Source organism: Theropithecus gelada, chromosome X (genome assembly GCF_003255815.1).
Source record: "Theropithecus gelada isolate Dixy chromosome X, Tgel_1.0, whole genome shotgun sequence".
NCBI classification, from domain to species: domain Eukaryota; kingdom Metazoa; phylum Chordata; class Mammalia; order Primates; family Cercopithecidae; genus Theropithecus; species Theropithecus gelada.
Genome location: NC_037689.1, coordinates 66,940,734 through 66,960,738, shown reverse-complemented (window position 1 = coordinate 66,960,738; position 20,005 = coordinate 66,940,734). Strand labels below are relative to the sequence as shown.

The 20,005-nt window shown below is 35.2% G+C and overlaps 1 non-coding gene across 1 annotated transcript; it reads left to right on the top strand.

The window, feature by feature from the left end:
- Positions 1–19,459: 19,459 nt before the first annotated feature.
- LOC112616728 lies at positions 19,460–19,531 on the top strand. Its single transcript, XR_003117754.1, has one exon. It is a non-coding gene; the product is annotated as a small nucleolar RNA SNORD45 (small nucleolar RNA).
- The last annotated feature ends 474 nt before the right edge of the window (positions 19,532–20,005 follow it).

Below are 20,005 nucleotides of genomic sequence, written 5' to 3'. Positions count from 1 at the left end.
CAGCAAATATCTATTTTGGAAAACAAGAGGTATTTTAAATTTAAGATATAGAATGCAAATTGGCATTTTCAGAAAACTCAAAGAAATTCAAGATAACACAGAAGAAATTCAGAATCCTATCACATAAATATAACAAAAAAATTTAAACAATTTAAAAGAATTAGATAGATTCTTGGGCAAGATGGCCAAATAGGAACAACTCCAGTCTGTAACTCCCAGTGAGACCAACACAAAAGGCGAGTGATTTCTGCATTTTCAACTGAGGTACTGGGCTCATCCCATTGGGACTGGTCAGACAGTGGGTGCAACCCACGGAAGGCAAGCAGAAGCAGAGTGGGGTGTCACCTCACCCGGGAAGCTCAAGGGGTCAGGAAATTCCCTCCTCTAGCCAAGGGAAGTCATGAGTGAGTGATGGTGCTATCTGGCCCAGATACTAGGCTTTTCCTACTGTCTTTGGAACCCACAGAACAGGAGATTCCCTCAGAAGCCTACACCGTCATGCACTAGGTTTCAACCACAAAACTAGGTGAGCATTTGGGCAGGCACCGAGCTAGCTGCAGGAGTTTTTTTTCATACCACAGTGGCACCTGGAATGACAACGAGATAGAACAATTCACTCCCCTGGAAAGGGGGCTGAAGCCAGGGAGCTGAGTGGTCTTGCTCAGTGGATCCCACCCCCATGGAACCCAACAAACTAAGATCCACTGGCTTGAAATGTTCACTGCCAGCACAACAGTGTGAAGTTAACCTGGGATGCTCAAGCTGGGTGGGGGAAAGGGTGTCTACCATCATGGAAGCTTCAGTAGGTGGTATTCCCCTCACAGTGTAAACAAAGGCACCTGAAAGTTCAATCTGGGCAGAGCCCACCACAGTGCCACAAAGCTGCTATAGCCAGACTGTCTCTCTAGATTCCTCCCCTCTGGGCAGGGCATCTCTGAAAGAAAGGCAGCAGCCCCAATCAGGAGCTTACAGATAAAACTCCCATCTCCCTGGGACAGAGCACCTGGGGGAAGGGGTGACTGTGGGCACAGTTTCAGCAGACTTAAATCTTCCTGCCTGCTGGCTCTGGAGAGAGCAGCAGATCTCCCAGCACAGCGCTCAAGCTCTGCTAAAGAACAGACTGCCTCCTCAAGTGGGTTACTGACCCCTGTGCCTCCTGACTAGAAGACACTTCCCAGCAGAGGTTGACAGACACCTCATACAGGAGAGCTCTGGCTGGCATCTGGCAAGAGCCCCTCTGGGATGAAGCTTCCAGAGGAAAGAGCAAGCGGCAATTTTTGGTTGCTGGTGATACCCAGGCAAACAGGGTCTGGAGTGGACCTCCAGCAAACTCCAGCAGACCTGTAGCAGAGGGTCTTGACTCTTAGAGGGAAAACTAACAAACATAAAGCAATAGCATCAACATCAACAAAAAGGATGACCACAAAAATCTCATCCAAAGGTCACCAACATCAAAAGCCAATGGTAGATAAATCCACGAAGATGAGGAAAAACCAGTGCAAAATGACTGAAAATTCCAAAACCAGAATGCCTCTTCTCCTAAAAAGGTTCAGAGCACCTCCTGAGCAAGGGAACAAAACTGGATGGAGAATGAGTTTGACAAGTTGACAGAAGTAGGCTTCATAAGGTGGGTAATAACAAACTCTTCCGAGCCAAAGGGGCATGTTCTAACCCAATGTAAGCAAGCTAAGAACCTTGATAAAAGGACACAGGAAATGCTAACTAGAACAGCCAGTTTAGAGAAGAATATAAATGACCTAATGGAGCTGAAAAACACAGCATGAGAACTTCGTGAAGCATACACAAGTATCAATAGCCAAATCAATCAAGCAGAAGAAAGCGTGTCAAAGATTGAAGATCAACTTAGTGAAATAAAGCATGAAGACAAGATTAGAGAAAAAAGAATGAAAAGGAAGAAAACCTCCTAGAAATATGGGACTATGTGAAAAAACCAAACCTATGTTTGATTGGTGTGCCTGAAAGTGACAGAGAGAATGGAACCTAGTTGGAAAACACACTTAAGGATGTTATCCAGGAGAACTTCCCCAACCTAGCAAGACAGGCTAACATTCAAATTCAGGAAATACAGAGAACACCACAAAGATACTCCTCGAGAAGAGCAACCCCAAGACACATACTCATCAAATTCACCACGATTGAAATGAAGGAAAAAATGTTAAGGGCACCTGGAGAAAAAAGTTGGCTTACCCACAAAGGGAAGCCCATCAGATTAACAGTGGATCTCTCTGCAGAAACCTTACAAGCCAGAAGAGAGTGTGACCAATATTCAATATTCTTAAAGAAAAGAATTTTCAACACAAAATTTTATATCCAACCAAACTAAGCTACATAAGTGAAGGAGAAATAAAATCCTTTACAGACAAGCAAATGCTGAGAAATTTTGTCACCACCAGGCTTGTCTTACAAAAGCTTCTGAAGGAAGCACAAAATATGGGAAGGAAAAACCAGTACCAGCCACTGCAAAAACATACCAAAATGTAAAGACCATTGACACTATGAAGAAATTGCATCAACTAATGGGCAAGATAACAAGCTAGCATCATAATGATAGGATCATATTCACACATAACAATATTAACCTTAAATGTAAATGAGCTAAATGACCCAATTGAAAGATGCAGACTGGCAAATTGGATAAAGAGTAAAGACCCATTGGTGTGCTGTCTTCAGGAGACAAATCTCACGTGCAAAGACACACATGGGCTCAAAATAAAGGGATAGAGGAAGATTTACCAAGCAAATGGGAAGAAAAAAAAAAACAGCAGGGGTTACAATCCTAGTCTTTGATAAAACAGATGTTAAACTAACAAAGATCAAAAAAAGACAAAGAAGGGCATTACAGAATAGTAAAGGGATCAATGCAAAAAGAAGAGCTAACTATCCTAAATATATATGTACCCAATACAGGAGCACCCAGATTCATAAAGCAAATTCTTAGAGACCTACAAAGAGACTTAGACTCCCACACAATAATAGTGGGAGACTTTAACACCCCACTGCCAATATTAGACAGATCAACAAGAGAGATAATTAGTGCAATCAAGTTAGAACTCAGGATTAAGAAACTCACTCAAAAACACATGACTACATGTAAACTGAACAACTTGCTTCAAAATGACTACTGGGTAAATAACAAAAGTAAGGCAGAAATAAATAAGTTCTTTGAAGCCATGATAACAAAGAGAAAATGTACCAGAATCTCTGAAACACAGCTAAAGCGGTGTTAAGAGTGAAATTTACAACACTAAATGCCTCCATGAGAAAGTGGGAGAGATCTAAAATGGACACCCTAGCATCACAATTAAAAGAACAACAGAAGCAAGAGCAAACAAATTCCAAAAAATTCAAAAGCTAGCAGAAGAAAAGAAATAACTAAGATCAGAGTAGAACTGAAGAAAATAGAGACATGAAAAAACCTTCAAAAACTCAGTGAATCTAGGACCTGGTTTTTTTAAAAAAAGATCAGCAAAATAGATAGACCACTAGTAATAAAGAAGAAAAGAGAGAAGAATCAAATAGACACAATAAAATATGATAAACAGGGTATCACCACTGATCCCACAGAAATAAAAACTACCAGCAGAGACTACTATAAACACCTTTATGCAAATAAACTAGAAAATCTAGAAGAAATGAGTACATTCCTGCACACGTTCACTCTCACAAGGTTAAATCTGGAAGAAGTCGAATTCTTGAATAGACCAACAACAAGATCTGAAATTGAGACAGTACTTAATAGGCTACCAACGAAAAAAACCCGGGACCAGAGAGATTCACAGCCGAATTCTACCAGAGGTACAAAGAGGAGCTGGTACCATTCCTTCTAAAACACTTCCAAACAATAGAAAAAGAGGGACTCCTCCCTAACTCATTTTATGAGACCAGCATCATCCTGATACCAAAACCTGGCAGAGACACAACAAAAAAGAAAATTTCAGGCCAATATTTCTGATGAACATCAGTGCAAAAATCCTCAACAAAATACTGGCAAATCAAATCCAGCAGCACATTAAAAAACATCCACCACGATCAAGTCAGCTTCATCCCTGAGATGCAAGGCTGGTTCAACATACACAAATTAATATGCATAATCCATCATATAAACAGAAACAAAGACAAAAACCACATGATTATCTCAATACATGCAGAAAAGGCCTTCGATAAAATTCAACACCCCTTTATGCTAAAACAATTCAATAAACGAGGTATTGATGAAACATATCTCAAAATGACAAGAGCCATTTATGACAAACCCGCAGCCAATATTATACTGAATGGGCAAAAGCTGGAAGCATTCCCTTTCAAAACCAGCACAAGACAAGGATGTCCTCTGTCACCACTTCTATTCAACATAGTATTGGAAGTTCTGCCAGGGCAATCAGGCAAGAGAAAGAAATAAAGCGTATTCAAATAGGAAGAGAGGAAGTCAAACTGTCTCTGTTTGTACATGACATAATTGTGTATGTAGAAATCCCCATTTTCTCAGCCCAAAAACTCCTTAAACTGATAAGCAACCTCATCAAAGGCTCATGATACAAAATCAATGTGCAAAAATCACAAGCATTCCTATACACCAATAATAAAGAAACAGAGAGCCAAATCATGAGTGAACTCTCATTCACAATTGCTACAGAGAATAAAATACCTAGGAATACAACTTATAAGGGATGTGAAAGACCTCTTCAAGGAGAACTACCAACTACTGCTTAAGGAAATAAGAGGACACAAACAAACGGAAACACATTCCGTGCTCATGGATAGGAAGAATCAATATTGTGAAAATGGCCATACTGCCCAAAGTAATTTATAGATTCAATGCTACTCCCATGAAGCTTCCCTTTACTTATTTCACAGAATTTAAAAAATAAAAAAAAAACTGTAAATTTCATATAGAACCAAAAAAGAGCCCACATAGCCAAGACAATCCTAAGCAAAAAGAACAAAGCTGGAGGCATCATGCTACCTGACTTCAAACTATAATACAAGGCTATAGTAACTAAAACATCATGGTACTGGTACCAAAACAGATATATAGACCAAAGGAACAGAACAGAGGCCTCAGAAATAACACCACACATCTACAACCATTTGATCTTTGACAAACCTGACAAAAACAAGCAATGGGGAAAGGATTCCCTATTTAATAAATGGTGTTGGGAAAACTGGCTAGCCATATAAAGAAAACTGAAACTGGACCCCTTCCTTACACCTTATACAAAAATTAACTCAAGATGGATTAAAGACTTTAATGTAAAACTTAAAACCATAAAAACCCTAGCAGAAAACCTAGGCAATGCCGTTCAGGACACAGGCACAGGCAAAGACTTCATGACTAAAACACCAAAAGCAACAACAAAAAAACCCAAAATTGACAAATGGCATCTAATGAACCTAAAGAGCTTCTGTACAGCAAATGAAACTACCATCAGAGTGAACAGGCAACCTACAGAATGGGAGAAAAATTTTACAATCTATCCACCTGACAAAATGCTAGTATCCAGAATCTACAAGAAACTTAAACAAATTTGTAAGAAAAAAAATATCAAAAAGTGGGCAAAATGTATGAACAGAAACTTTTCAAAAGAACACATTTATGCAGCCAGCAAACATATGAAGAAAAGTTCATCATCATTGGTCATCAAATAAATGCAAATCAAAACCACAATGAGATACCACCTCACGCCAGTTAGAATGGCAAACATTAAAAAGTCAGGAAACAACAGGTGCTGGAGAGGATGTGGAGAAATAGGAATACTTTTACACCGTTGGCAAGAGTGTAAATTAGTTCAACTATTGTGGAAGGCAGTGTGGTGATCCCTCAATAATCTAGAACTAGAAATAACATTTGACCCAGCAATCCCATTACTGGATACATACCCAAAGGATTATAAATCTTTCCACTATAAGGACACATGCACTCGTATATTTGTTGCAGCACTATTCACAATAACAAAGACTTGGAATCAAACAAAGGGAGGGATAGCATTAAAGGAGAAATATTTAATGTAGATGATGGGTTCATGGGTGCAGCAAACCACCATGGCACATGTATACCTATGTAACAAACCTACACATTCTGCACATGTATCCCAGAACTTAAAGTATGATTTTTAAAAAGAAAAAAAAAATCAGTAAAAAAAAAAGAACCAAACAGAAATTATCTTGCTCAAAAACGCAGTTGGCATATTGAATAATGCATCAGAATCTCTTACCAGCAGAAGAGGTGAAGCAGAAAAAGAATTAATCAGCTTGAAGACAGGCTATTTGAAAATACACAGAAGAGACAAAAGAAAAAATAATTACAAAAAGGATAAAGCATGTTTACAATATCTAAAAAAATAACATCAAAAAGAAAAGTCTAAGAGTTATTGCCCTTAAAGATTACTTAGAGAAAGAGATAGGGGTAGACAATTTATTCAAAATTATAATAACAGTGAATTTTCTATTTCTAGTGAAATATATCTATATTCAAGTTCAAGAAGTTATAGAACACTAAGAAGATTTAACCCAAATGAGACTACCTTAAAGCATGTAATAATCAACTCTGAAATATCATGAATAAGAAAGGGACCTAAAAGTAGCAAGAGAAAAAAAAAATAACATCAATGAGGCTCCAATACATCTGACAGCACTCTTCTCAGTAAATTCTTACATTCCATGAGAAAAATGACATTCTTGAAGTGCTGAAGAAAATAAAGAAATTAACCTAGCATATTATATCCAGTTACATTCCTTCAAGCATAAGGAGAAATATAGACTTTCCCAGATAAACAAAAGCAGAGGAATTTTATCAACACCAGATCTGTCCTACAAGAAATGCTAATAAAAGTTTTTCAATTAAAAATAAAAAATCAATAGCGAGCAATAATAAATTATTTGAAGGTATAAAACTCACAGGTAAGAATAAACACTTTAGAAAAGAAAACACTGATGGTAAGGCTTGGTGGCTCACGCCTGTAATCCCAGCACTTTGAGAAGCCCAAGTGTGTAGATGACCTGTGGTCAGGAGTTTAAGCCTAGCCTGGCCAACATGGCAAAACCTCATCTCTACTAAAAATACAAAAGTTAGCTGGGCGTGGCGGTGGGCACCGATAATCTCAGCTACTCAGGAGTCTGAGGCAGGAGAACGGATTGAACCTGGGAGGTGGAAGTTGCAGTGAGCTGAGACTGCACCATTGCACTCCAGCCTGACTGACAAGTGTGAAACTCCGTCTCAAAAACTATCAAACAAACAAAACAGAACAAAACAAAAACACCAATTACTATAACACTGCAATTGTGGTGTGTAAACTACTCATATCTTGAGTAGAAAGACTAAAATATAAACCACTAAAAGTGATAACTACAACAAATTTTCAGGACATAGACAGTACACTAAGATATAAAGAGAAACAACAAAAAGATAAGAAACAGGGGCATGAAGTTAAATTGTACATTATTTACTTGTTTTCTCCTTGCTTTTTATACAATATGATTTAAGTTGTCATCAGCTTAAAATAATAGGTTATAATATAACATTTGCAAGCCTCATGGAAACCTCAAATCAAAAAACATACAACAAGCATACAAAAAGTAAAATACAAGAAATTAAAACACTGTATTAGTTTTAATTGACTCAGAGTGCCACATGGCTGGGGAGGCCTCAGGAAACTTACAATTATGTTAGAAGGCACCTCTTCACAGGGCAGCAAGAGAGAGAATAAGTACAAGCAGGAGAAATGCCAGATGCTTATAAAACCATCAGATCTCATGAGATTCACTCATTATCATGAGAACAGTATGGGGGAACCTCCTCCATGATTCAATTACCTCCATCTCTTCATGCCCTTGACACATGGTGACTATGGGGATTGCAATTCAACGTGAGATTTCTGTGGGGACACAGAGCCAAACCATGTTCCATATCATCATAGAAAATCACCTTCACTAAAAGAAAGGCAGGAAGGAAGGAAAAGAGGAAGGAAAGATCACAAAACAACCAGAAAACAACACATAAAATGGCAGGAGCATGCTATTATTACATATCAGTCACAACAAAGAATGTAAATGGACTAAACACTCTAATCAAATAGTATAGAGTGGCTTAATGGATAATAAAATAAGACTCACAATCTGCTGTCTATAAGAAACATACTTCACCTATAGGGACACACATAGACTAAAAATAAAAAAAAAAAAAATAGAAAAGATATTCCAGGCAAATGAAAAAAAAAAAAAAAAAAATTAGAAGTAGCTATACTTACATCGGGCAAAATATATTTTAAGGCAAAAACAATAAAAATGATAAAGGAGGTAATTATATAATGATAAAGAGATCAAATCAGCAAGAGGATAATACTTTTAAATATATATTCACATAACACTGGAGCACCCAGACACATACATAACGTGAACATTATTAGAGGAAAAGAGATAGGCTCCAGTACAATAATAGCTGGAGACTTCAGCACCCTACTTTTCATGTTGTACAGATCATTCAGGCAGGAAAAAAAAATTAGACTTAATTTGCACTGTAGACTAAATGGACCTAATAAATATTTACAGACCATTTCGTCCAACAGCTGCAAAATACATATTCTTCTTTAAGGCACATGGATCATTCTCAAGAATAGACCATGTATTGTCCATAAAACAAGTCTTAAAAAATCAGAAATAATGAAACCATATTAAGCATCTTCTCTGAAGAAAATTGAAAACTATAGATCAATCAGAAGAAGAATTTTGGAAATTTTGTGAACACATGGAAATTATAAAATATGCTGCTGACTAACCAGTGCATCAATAAAGAAATTAGGAAGAAAATTTAAAAATGTCTTCAAGCAAATGATAACAGAAACACAACATACCAAAAGCTGTGGGATACACTAAAGAGGACATTAAAAGGAAAGCTTATCACTATAAGTGCCTACATGAAAAATTTAAAAACTGCAAATAAGCAGTCTAATCATGTATCTTAAAGAATTAGAAAAGAAGAGCAATCCAAACCCAATATTATTAGAAGAAAATAAGCATAAATAAATGAAATTGAAATAAATAAAACAATACAAAGACTAACAAAATAAAAAGTAAGTTTTTTGATAAGATAAACAAAATCAACAAACCTTTAGCCAAAGTTTTTTCAAAAAAAAGAAGACACAAATAAATTCAGAGATAAAAAATTAGACATTAAATCTGATACTACAGACATTCAAATGATTACTGAGGGCTACTATGAGCAACTATATGCCAGTAAATTGTAAAAACTAAAAAAAAAAAAAAAAAAAGATAAATTTCTAGATACACACAGCCTACCAAATCTGAACCATGGATAAATTCAAAAGCTTAACACACCAAAAATACGTAATGAGATTTAAGCCATAGGAAAAAAAAATCTCTCCCAGCAAAGAAAATCCTGGAACCCAATGTTTTCACTGCTGAATTATATCAAAACATTTAAAGAAGAGGTTATATCACTCTCACCCAAGCTAATCAAATAATAACAAATGAGGGAATACTTCTAAACTCATTCTATGAGGCAAATATTACCCTGACACCAAAATCAGACAAAGACACGTAAAAAACCTACCTGTCAATATCCCCGTTGAACACTGATGCAAAATGGTTACCAAAATCCTAGCCAATTAAATTGAACAACATGCTGAAAAGATCATTTTTCATGATCTTCATGATTATTCATAATAAGTGATATTTGTCCCTGGGAGACAAGCATGGTTCAGCATATGCAAAACAGTCTATATGATAATTCGTATCAACAGAATGAAGGAAAAAAACTATATGGTCACTTCAATTGATGCTGAAAAACCACTAGATAACATTCAACATACTTTCAGGATAAAAATCCAAAAAAATCTGGGTATAGAAGGTCCATAACTTCACACAATAAAACTCATGTATGACAGAACCGCAGCTGGTATGATACTGAAAGTCTTTCCTCCAAGAACTGGAATATGACAAGGATGCCCACTTTCACCACTATTATTCAACATAGTATTAGAAGGCATAGCTACAGTAATCAGACAAGAGAAAGAAAGAACATACAAACTGTAAAGGAAGAAGCAAGTTATCCTTGTTTGCAAACAATATGATCTTGTATTTGGAAAATCCTAAAGACTTCAGCAAAATATATATATATATATCTCTCATATATATATCTCATATATATATCATATGTATATGATATATATATATATGAAGTGATGAACACATTCCATAATTTTGCTGGATACAAAATTAACATGCACAACATCAGGAACATTTCTATATGCCAATAGCAAACAATCAGAAAAAGAAATCAAGAAAGTAATTCCATTTAAAATAGCTACAAATAAAATAAAATACCCGGGAATTAACTTACCAAAGAAGTGAAAGATCTCTATGATGAATATCATAAAGCACTTTCACAAAAAAATTGAAGAGAACACCAAAAAAAAAAAAATGGAAAGGTATTCTACAATCATGGATTGGAAGAATCAATATTGTTAAAATGTCTATACTACCCAAAACATTCTACAGATTCAATGCAATTTTTACCAAATTACCATGGTATTCTTCACATAAACTATTGTAAAATTAATATGGAATCACAAAAGACCAGAGTAGCTGAAACTATCCTGAGCAAAAAGAACAAAACTGGAGGAATCACATTACCTGACTCAAATTATAACGCTGAGCTATAGTAGGTAAAACAGCTTGGTGGTGGTATAAAAACAGACACACGAATCAATGGAACAGAACAGAATCCAGTAACAAAAACAAAGCTATACATCTACACTCGACTCATTTTCAACAAAAATGCCAAGAATGTACATTGGGGAAAGGATAGTCTCTTCAAAACACTGTGCTGGGAAAACTGAATATTCATAGGTGAAAAACTGAATATTCATAGGCAGAAAAATGACACTAAATTCCTGTATCTCACCATACACAAATATTAAATCAAAATGAATTACAAACTTAAATCTAACACCCCAAACTATGAAACTACTGAAAAGAATTCGGGAAACTCTTTAAGATAATTGAACAATAATTTCTTGAAAAGAAAACACCCACAAGCACAGGCAACCAAAGCAAAAATGTACAAATGGAAGCACGTTTCAAAAGCACAGCAAAGAGCAAAGTGAACAAAGTGTAGAGACAACCCACAGAATGGGAGAAAATATCTGCAAACTATCTTCCTGGCAACGAATTAAAAACCAAAATATATAAGGAGCTAACAGAACTCTAGGAATAATTATAATGATCTGTTTTAAAGGTGGTAAAAATATCTGAATAGACATTTCAACAGAAGACACGCAAATGGCAAACAGACACATAAAGCTGCTCAGCATTATTGATCATAAGAAAAATGCAAATCAAAACTACAATGAGATATCATCTCACTCTAGTTGAAATGCCTTGTACGCAAAAGACAGGCAATAACAAATGCTGACAAGGATGTGGAGAAAATGGAATGCTTGTAAACTCTGGGGAAAGTAAATTAATATAACCGATATGGAGAACAATTTGGAGATTCCTCAACAAACTAAAAATAGAGCTATCATGTGATCCAGCAATCTCACTGCTTGCTATATACACAAAATAAATGAATTCAGTATATCAAAGAAATATCTGCACTCCCGCATTTTTTACAGCACTGTTTACAGTAGCCAAGACTTGCAATCAACTTAAGTGTCCATCAACAGATGAATGGATAAAGAAAATGTGGAACACATACACAAAGGAGTGCTATTCAGCTGTTAAAAAAAAATAGATACTGTCATTTGCAAAAACATGAATGGAACTGGAAGTCATTATGTTATGTGATATAAGCTAGTCACAGAAAGACAAACTTAGCATATCCTCACTTATTTGTTGTAGCAGCTAAAATTAAAACAATTGAACTCATGTAGATAGCAAAATGATGGATACTACAGGCTGGTAATGACTATAGTCAACAATAATTTATTGTGCATTTTAAAGCAACTAAAGGAGTATCATTGAATTGTTTGTAAAACACAGAAAAGATAAATGTTTGAGGTGATTGATACCATATTTACTCCCATGTGATTGTTATGTATTGTATGCCTGCATCAAAATATCTCATATACCCTATAAATATATACATCTACTATGTACTCACAAAACTTAAACATTAAAAATTTTAAAATAATAAACAAATAAACTGAAAACTAGTTATAATAAAGTCAGAAAATGCCTTCCTGAACGTTGTGCTTCTAAGAGTAAAAGTAGATACAAGTTGTTTCATTTATCTACTTCAATTCCATGATAGAAGATTTATGTAGTTATGAATCTAAAAGTAAGATTGATAACCTGTTGTAAGAAACTGCATTACAAGAAAACAAGACAAGCAAAAGCAAAAAGCTACTATTTAGATATATTAATCTGTATGTAATTGTTGACTAGAAAAAATTTTAAATTGAAAAATTAACATAAAAAGGTACAATTACATTCTGAGATATAATATGGTGGTTAAGAATTTAGGCTTTGTAGTTACGCTATAAAGATTTCAATTTTGACTTCACAAGTCATTAGCTGCATAATCTTAGGTAAGTTATTTAACTACTATAAATCTCATTTTGCTCAGCTAAATTGAGGAAAATAGCTTACCTCATAAGGTTGGTAGCATTAAATGAGTCAATTTACGTAAATCACTTGGAATAATGCGTGGTTCATAGCAAGCATTAACGAATCATCGTGTCTTATTGTTTTTGTAGTGATCTAAAACTATTCATTAATCTCTGTATACAAAACAAAACACAAATAGTAAGTGTACGTTTCAATATTTTTTAATAAAGTAAACATCCATAGATAACCAGAACCTGAGTCAATAAAGTAAACATTTGCAGCACTCAAGTCCACCTTAATGCTTCCAAAACTAACAATTTTCTTGACTGCTAATGATATGGGAGTGCTTGAAAGGGAAGAGTATGGTCCCTTTAAATGATACAGAAGCAGGAAGGGAAATGCTGGGTAGAGAAAGGCGGGACCCTGGATAGGACTCCACTCCCACAGACCTAGGTGAGGACAAGCATTTCCTGCCCAAATGTTGCATTTCCCAAGACCACTGTGGCCTGCCATGCCTCCATCGTGGGCCTGTGAAAACCCTAGACCCTAGCGGGCAGACACACAGGCAACCGGACATTGAGAGGAGCACATTGGCGAAAGAGCACATCGGCAGAAGAAGACACAAGAGACTGGTCATTCTGTGGACTTGGAGAGGAGCACACTGGCAGAAGACCACACGAAGACCACACTGACAGGCACCGGCACGACTGGCAGGAGGATGTGAAGTTTGGCTGGAGCAGTTGGAGAAGAGCGGCCAGACTCCAGGGGAAAACCATCTCTCTTCTGGCTCCCTGATTGGGCAGAGAGCTACAGAAATCCCTCTGTCCTTGTGATAAGGAAGGGGGTCAAATTGAGCTAGTTACCACAAACCGCCTATAGACAGCAAACTAACAGAACACCCTGTAACACACACCCACACTGCCTTGAAGTGGAAGCCCCACAATCTGCCCCTCTGTATGCTCCCCTAGAGGTTTGAGCAGCAGTGGCACTGTTAGAAGGGAGCCACACCCCCATCGCACACTCTGCAAGGCGAACAAGGGAACATTTCCGGTTTCACTAACAGTGTAGTTTAGTTTTTTCTCTATTGAAAATTTCTGCAAATAAATTATACAATATACTTGATCTGCTCAAAACTATTCTTCCAAGTCTACCGTGTTCATACTTGGGCTGATGCTCAATTATATTTATTGTTCAATAGTATCCTATTACATGGGTATACTATAATTTATGTATCTACTTTAATGTGGGTGTATATTTGTCTTGAGTCCAGTTATTTTGTTCTTGCTATTATGATTAAAGTTGTGATGAAAATAACTGCACGAATTTTTGAGGGAAGATATATATACATTGCTGTGGGGTATATTTCCAGGAGATGAATTATTGGCCCATGGGGTATGCATGGATTCAGCCTTTGAAGATATTGTGAAACAATTTTTGGAAATCGTTATACCCTAAACAACAGTTAATGAGAGTAGCATCACATCCTTGCAAACACTTTTGATTTTATTCATTTTGGTGAATGTGCAGTGTATGTTATCGTTTCAATTTGTATTTCCTTATGAACAATAATGTTAAGTATCTTTACATATATTCATTAGCCACGTAAGCATCCTCTTTTGAGAACTAACTATTCCAGAGTTTTACTCATTTATCACTGAGTTGTCTATCTTTTACTAGTGGACTTGTAGAAGTTCTTTATATATTATGAATGAGTCCTTTTACAGATATATTTCTTGAAAATATCATTTCTCACACTAGAACTTATTTTTATATTTTCCTAATGTCTAATGGTAAACATATATCTTTAATTTTAATGGAGTCTAGTTTCAATGTGTAGATGTATATATTTTTCTTTGCATTTAGTGTTTTTTGTGTTTCATTTTAAAAATATTTTCACATTCTAAATTCATAAGGGTATAAATGTTTTCTCCTGGGTATTTTTCCTTTTACTCCTCACAATGCGAACTATAGTCACTTAGTGCATAATGTCATATAGTAATGAGGATCCATTATTTGCATATTAATATCCAAGTGACTCAATAATATTAATTGGAGATTATATTTTTTCTTTATTGAACTTCAGAGTCATGCATATCATAAATCAAATATTTTTAAAGTATCTATAGTTTCTATTCTGTTTTATTGGTCTAATTGCACATCCATATTCTTAATTATTGGAACTTTATATTATATCCTGATAAATGATATGTATATTATATATACATATACTAATCACCTGAATGTGAGATATAAGAAGATATAAACAGATAGATAGCAAAGAAGTTGAAAAAAATGATCAATACAATGTATGTGCATGTATAACAATACCATAAAATTGCTTAGCATTGTTCTCAGAACGTGCTTTACTTTAATAGTCTTTCTTTTTAACAGTTTTATTATTGCTTACAAAAGGCCCTTGTTGTAATTATGTCTTGCTTTGTAATTTAAAGATTAAAATTAAAGCAATTCAGCATTAAAATTATTTATTTGCACTTAAATTTTAATATTCTGTCTCAGGCAGAAACATATTTTTTATTTAGAATATCTTGAAGCATTAATCACTCCAAGGCCTATATCTGCAAGATAAATTAAGAGTAGATGAATTATGCTATTTCATTTTAATACAAACGATACAAGATATATCTTATGTACTACATATATATTTATTCCATAATTGAGGGTACATGTTTTTCAAATTCTATTTTGATAAGGGATAATTATGCCAGAGTTAACTCCCAGCAATTTTTTTTTTCTGGATGGTACATAAGATAATGGTAAATCTGAAAATGATTGGAAGTTTAGATTCCATGAAATATGATAGTTAATATTTAGTTTTGCTTCTAAACTTTTTATTTTCTTTCCTTTTCATACCACCCTCATTTTTCTCATTTTTATCTTATCTTTTCACATATTTCTCATGTTTTCCATCTATTTTTTACAAAATGCATCAGAAAATTAATGGCAGCAATATTGATAGGAGAAGTATTTGAAACAAACCAAATATCTATCAACAGGGGTATGGATAAATATGCCACTCAATGTTCATATTAAGTAAAATTCTACAACTATTTATTTTGTTGGAGTGATGAATATGTATTGATAGAGAAACATTAGCATATTTATAGGCAAAAGGAAGTGAGCAATAATATTTCTTTTATAACCTAAGTTTGGGGAAAATAGGCACATTTATGTTTAGAAAAACAACAAAAAAAAAGGTGGTACACCAAATAGTTAAATTTGCTTACTTCAGAGTTGCAAAATTGGAGAGAAAAAATATGAATCCATTAATTTTCACTTTTTAATATGTAATGTGTATTAATTTCATTGACATTTTATCAAGAAGAATGGCTTCTGTTTAAATTATGTAATTCATATTGTCAAAAATAAAGTCAGATTGTAGTCCTCAACAATATTTCCAAAGTGTACTTCCATGGCCATTGGAAGCCAATGGAATTAAAGCTAATAAAATTGAAGTCACTAATACATTAAAAAATCTGTCTACAATTATTTTCTTATACATATGTTCTTTGCAACAGATGCACAATTATTGCATTGAAATTTAATCTGCAAATTTGCTCTAAAATAATAAAAAGGTAACAGAGAAACTGTTATGAAATAGAGCATAAACCTCAAGTAAAGACATATGGATGCTATGAAAACTTTCTCCCTCCTTTTCAAAATGTCCGGTTAATATTGAGTACTACATGATATCACCCATAAAATTATTTCACCTTAACCTATCCTGTTAAAATACCTTTTAAATTTTATAATTTACAGTTGTTCTATAAATTCTTTTCTAGAGCTCAAAATAGGAAGAAATATGAAATTGAAATTACTGAGGTCAAACAAATTCTGAGTATCAGCAAGAAATATTTTGTGTTTTGCATTTGTAACTGTGTGCTCAAAAACAAACAAGCAGAGGAACAAAAAGGTGCATGTTATTTGCTAGGAAAAATGTTGGAATATTTATTCAGTTATCCAGCTAATGGTTCTTCATCATTCTTAAATTGTCACTAGTTCTCTGAAACAGAGTTTTTTCTTCTCTGAATAAGGGCCAATTTTGAAGTCCAGATTCCTGAAGAAAATTAAAACCTTGTCAAAAATTAGATACATTTCTTTTTTCCACTCCATCTCTATAATCCACATTGATACACCACAATTTCGTAAATTCTTCACCTGTAGATAATTAAATGCTCTTAGTATTAAAGAAATTTTTTTTTCACGGCAATTAACAAGTAAATACTTATTTTTATTCCAGGTGTTCTGTAACCTGATGGTTTTCTGAAAACTAGGCAGCCCTACACCTATGTCCTCTACAAAAATTTATCTGAACCAGCGCGGTGGCTCACACCTGTAATCCTAGCCTTTTGGGAGCCCGAGGTGGGCGGATCACCTGAGGTCAGGAGTTGGAGACCAGCCTGACTAACATGGTGGAACCCATCTCTACTGAAATAGAAAAATTAGTTGGGTGTGGTGGTGCACGCCTGTAATCCCAGCTACTCAGGAAGCTGAGGCCGGAGTATCCCTTGAATCCAGGACGGGGAGGTTGCGGTGAGCCCATATCACGCCACTGCACTCCAGCCTGGGCAACAGAGAGAGACTGCGTCTCAAAAAATAAAAATAAAAAATATATAAGAAAAAAATTGGAGCTTTATGGACCGTGCTTCTTTAAAATAAGTAGCCTCAGACATGAACCACTGTTTCTATGAAGCACTGTTTCTATGTGAGTCCAGTATCAAAAGCTGTGCATCACTCGAAGTATCTTAGTGTTAGGGGTTGTATATCCATTAGTTTTGCCTTCTCTTTGTGTAATTCACAATTTTAGGGATAATTCCAAACTTTCTGAATCAGTTTCCAGTTAAATGATCCACTACTGGATCAGAAGTTTCACTTTCTGTTTGTTTTTTCTTTTTTTTTTTTTTAGAAGTTAATGACTTTATGTGATGAAAGCTGTGCTTTCTTCTTCAAAAGGGATGTTGTATATTAAAAGATATCAAACATAGCTCTACAAAGTATTATCTCAAAACCTTTGGATCTACAATGCTGAATATTAAAGGACAGCTCACTTTACCTGCCACTCACTTTCTTACTGTCTGGAATGTTGACAGTAGGCCAAACAGACACAAGCATCATTTCTTGCTAGTTTTCTGCATCCCTTCCTATCTGCCTGCACACCGGTTACTAACTTGCCAATTCAGCTTCTTGGCACTTGTGACAGTATCTGTAGCAACCAGCATATTCATATTATTTGATTTTTTACAATGACCATGCATTTTATTTTACTTTACAAGGATGTTATGGTTCCAAAACTGCAGAGGCATTTTACAACATGTATTTATTGTTGTTTCCAACCACAGAAACTTCCAAATCATTCTATATTTTTAACTTAAAATTTGTATGTGGTGTAAGATAAGGGTCCAATTTCATAATCTTGCATGAAGATATCCAATTTTTCCAAGACCATTTATGCAAGAGACTATTCTTTCTTCATTGTCTATTTGCTCACCCTTGTCAAAGATCAGCTGACTGTGAATGTGTAGATTTTTTTTCTGAGATCTCTATTCTGTTCCATGTGTCTGTGTCTGCTGTTGTGCCAGTACTAAACAGTTTTGACAAATGTATATTTTTAATATGTTTTGAAATTAGCACGTGTGATGCCTCTTGCTGTATTCTTGTTCAAGATTACTTTGGCTATTTGGGGCCTTTCTGATTCCATGTGAATTTTAAGATTATTTTTTATGTATCTAAAAAGAATACCACTGGGACTTTGATAGGGAATAAAGCAAATTTGTGATACCTTCGAGTTGTACGGACATTTTGACAATATTAGTTCTTCAAATCAATAAACATGGAGCATCTTTGCATTTATCTGTGGCTTCTTTAATTTTTTACATAATTGTTTTATAATTTTCGTGTACAAACCTTTCACTTCTTTAAGTTCATTCCTAAGTATATTTTTTGCTATTTTAAATGGTATTGTTTTGTTAATTTTTTTCAGATAGTTCATTACTATTGTATAGAAACCACTGATTTTTGTATTTTGATGACATCTTTGCATGAATTAAATACTTACACCTAAGAGGTGAAACCATAAAACTGCTAGAGGAAAACATAGGAAGAAAGATTCTTGACATTGGTCTTGACAATAATTGAACATCACATCAAACACATAGGCAACAAAAGCGAAAAAAAAAAAAATATATATATATATATAGACCTGTGATACCACATCAAAATAAAAAACTTCAACACAGCAAAGGAAACTATCAACAAAGTGAAGAGATAACCTATAAAATGGAATAAAATATGTGCAAACCATATATTTGATAAGGGAATAATATCCAAAATATATAAGGAAATCATAAACTCAGTAGCAAAAAAATAAAAACCCTATTAAAAATGGGTAAATGACCTGAACAGACATTTCTTGAAAGAAGACATACAAATGGCCAGGAAGTATATAAAAAGGTGTTCAACATCACTAATTCTCAGAAAACTGCAAATCAAAACCACAATGAGATATTACCTCATGGCTGTTAGAATGGCTACTATCAAGAAACAAAATATAAAAAGCGATGGCCAAGGTGTGGAGAAAAGGGAATTTTTCTACGCTGTTGTTGGCAAAGTTGGTGCAGCTGTTGTGGAAAACGGTATGGAGGTTCCTTAAAAAGTAAAAAATACAACTACCTACCATATGATGTAGCAATCTCACTTATGTGTATATATGCAAAATGATTGAAACTAGGATCTGGAAGAGACATTAACACTCTCACATTCATTGCAGCTTTATTCACAATAGCTGAGATATGTAAATCTTATAACTGTCCATCAATGGATGAATTGATTTTTTAAAACGTGCTATATATACAACATTGGTCAATGATGTAATGACATGTATTAGCTGAATCCAAAGTTGATGTGAATTCTAAAATTACACCAAGACCTTGGGGGAAAAAAAAGAAAAGAAATGTAAAAAAAAAAAAAAAAAAAATGTGCTATATCTACGACATAAACCTGTGGCCCGGCACAATGGCTCAAGCATGAAATCCCAACACTTGGGTGGCCAAGGCGGGTGGATCACCCGAGGTCAGGAGTTCTAGACCAGCCTGACCAATATGGTGAAACCCCGTCTCTACTGGAACTACAAAAATTAGCCAGGCTTGGTGCTGTGCACCTGTAGTCCCAGCTACTCGAGAGGCTGAGGCAGGAGAATGCCGTGAACCCCCGAGGCGGAGGTTCCAGTGAGCAGAGATCGTGCCCCTACACTCCAGCCTGGGTGACAGAGCAAGACTCTGTCTCAAACACTTGGACTCGGGAAGGGCAACATCACACACCGGGGCCTATGATGGGGAGGGGGGAGGGGGGAGGGATTGCATTGGGAGTTCTACCTGATGTAAATGACGAGTTGATGGGTGCTGAC